Raw genomic sequence first — 3,153 nt, forward strand, 5'->3', positions numbered from 1 at the left:
TCCATTTGTTTGGCCTGACTGTACCTTGGACACAGAAACGTAGGTAGAACACAACCACAGGTTGTAGGCAAGCATTTGACCTCACACAACTGCAGGGTTTAGCACAGATTATGTGTGTAGAGCTGCAAGAGCTAAAGAAAAGTAAAAGAGGAATAGAGGAACCTGAATGATTTTGGAAGATGAATGAATGCTGCTCCTGGAGACAGGCTGTTGGCATCTCACATTTTGTACTATGTAGGGACCTCTGTGGGCTTTTTGCTGCCCTCTTAGATTGGGAAAGGGGAACATGGATGAGGGGGAGGGGAGAGAGACTGCCTTATGATTTTTTTATCATGTGCTCCAGGGCCTAGTGGAATGACAGTGACATATGTTACAGAACATAGGTTATGGATGTTTCTGGAAAACTTACCTCACTACTTTTGTAACAATGCCCTATTCAAGAAGGTACTATAATTCCTATTTTTACAGATGAGAAAGATGTGGCTTAAGGACAGTTACTTGTCTAAGTTCTTCAAATTAGTAAATGACAAATCCTGATTTGAACTCAAGTCCAAGTCCAGTACTGGTAGATGGACAGTATGCATGAAAAGTGTCTAGAATACACTTTTGGAATCACTGTAGAACTGAACAAACAAAATCTTGGACTCCCATTCTTGTCTTTAGTCATTTGTGTGATCATCTTACCAGCTCAGCAGTTTCTCCTCCTACTGTAAACAAAGATTAAAGTTTGTGGTGCTTATAACAAGATCATTTTGTTATTCTTTGATAATTTCCCATGTATCTTGGCTATTAACAACAGAGTGTTGGTAATAATGGCTTTTGGCTTCAGTTATGCAAGATAAGTAAGTTCTGCAAAATTAGTATACAGCAGTGTGGCTACAGTTGGCAATATTCTGTGTATGTTTAATTTTTTAAGAGACTAGATCTTGAAGTTTCTCAACATAAAAAGGAAAAAAGGAAAATAGTTAAAGTGTGAAGTGATGGCTATGTTGATTGACTTGGCTGTGGTATTTCACAATGTATATATGTGTCTTAAGTCATTAGGTTGTACATCTTAAATATATACATTTTTGATTGTCAATAATACCTCAATAAAGCTGGAGGGGAAATTATTTTAAGGAAAGCCTAATGTATTCAAACATTTTAAATAAGGCCAACTATAAGAATAACAGAATGCTGATAATTTCTACTGATGGACATGATGGAGATACACTACTTTCTTGATATCTCATGCATGTTTAAAATTTTTTTGTTGCAAACAATAAGACAATTAGAGTTGAAATTTGTAATTTTTCAGTTACATACTTTCTCCAAACTGCCAAATACACTCAGTCCCTTCAGCTTCTATCTTTTTTGCTTTTAACCAAGTTCTTTTGAAACTTCCTACTATTCTTTTCTGAACATTAACTAATATGAATATGATATTTTGAAGAGATGTTGAAATCTAGTGCTGAATTGTACAGAGAAGACTGGATCTGGAGCCAGGGGACCAGAGCTCTAGATGCTTCATATATTACCTAAACTTTCTCAGGTCTACAATGGGAAACCCCTACTTTTCTAGTGGTAAAGAACCTGTCTGCCAATGCAGGAGACAAGAGACTTGGGTTTGATCCCTGCGTTGGAAAGATCCCCTGGAGTAGGCAAGGGCTACTCTAGTATTCTTGCCTGGAGAATCACATGGACAGAGGAGTCTGATGGGCTACAGTCCATGGTGCTGCAGCGAGTTGGACATGACTGAAGCAACAACACACATGCCTGCACTCACCAACCTTCCCTCCATCCCTTCCAGCCAGAGGACCAGGTTCATCTAAAAATTTGGAAAACCTACAGCCCAAAATATCAGTTAGACTTCTAAGAGGAATGGACCCCCCTTGGTGATGCCAACTACCATCTTCCCAGAAGCTTCAGGGGTTCACTCCATAGGAACATCACACTTGAGTGAAGGGGCCCCTGAGCCCCAACCTCCAGAGAAACAACTGGGGCAATGGACCTCTTTGACTACTCCTGTGAACCTCTCTCTGACCTGAAGCTTCTCTTACAAAAACCAACAAAATTGTGTCCCCAAAGAGTAAATGATTAACTGCAGGAATTGTTGCACTCAGAGGGGAGCTAGTGACCTTGGCCTAGTGACATATAGAACACTGTCACCATTAAAAAAAAAAAAAAAAAACAGCTACTCAGGTGAAAGTGGCCAAGAAGACCAGCCAGGATTTCTAGCTGTGACACAGGTCTGCTGCCTCCCTGGCCGGGATGGTCCTGGAGGACTGAGTTGCTCTGGATTACCTGTTTGCTGCCTGGGGAGGGGTCTGTGTACCCGGCAGCATGTGGACCTGTTTTCATGAGGATACACATAGCCTCATTGAAGGAGGCACAGATGGACCACTGGTAGAGTCACTCGGCTGCAGACACCAGACCACCTGGTCTGGGGAAAAATCTGGGGGCAGGGTGATGGGGCCAACCGAGCACCACCAGGATTGTCCTTTCCTGGGCCCCTCCATGACCCTCAGAATCTAGAAAACTCCAGATGACGGTCTCACAGAGACAGAGCAGTTAGGGCCGAGGCCCAGGAGCACCAGACACATCCACAGGTGATGGGAGAAGTCCTGCTTCTCCCCAGGATCTGATGACCCCACACTCAGCAGGAAGCAGCTGCAGGAGCTGGACCTGCACCCTCAGGCCCCTCAGGATGAGGAATAGGACAGGCACAAGGGGGGGGTGTGTCACCACAAAGACCAACAGTTTCCAGGGAGAAAGCACAGAATCTGGGTCATGAAGTAAAAGTCCAAACTTTTTTCTTTTCCTTTGTGCTGAGATGTTTCACCTGCTCACAGGGCATCTTGTGCAGAGGTCTCAAACCCAGACCTTCAGACCAGAGACCCTGGTGTGAAATGTCTTCACTGACACCTCAGCTCGGAGGGCCATGTCCAGAGACATGGCACCTGACACTGATCTGCAATTGCAGCTGCATAGCTGAGTTCACTCCCCAAGAACTCTGCCCACTCCCAGTTGACAGGAACCACATACAGCAGCCTCACTGGTTGTGGGGAGAACATGTCTTCTAGAGCTTGAACTCTCACCCCTCCATGCTTTGATTAAAGACTTTACTTCTGAACCCAAATATTTACCCATCTATCAGTACATGAGTGACACTTG

This window comes from Bubalus bubalis, chromosome 13, assembly GCF_019923935.1.
Source record: "Bubalus bubalis isolate 160015118507 breed Murrah chromosome 13, NDDB_SH_1, whole genome shotgun sequence".
Classification (NCBI taxonomy): Eukaryota; Metazoa; Chordata; class Mammalia; order Artiodactyla; family Bovidae; genus Bubalus; species Bubalus bubalis.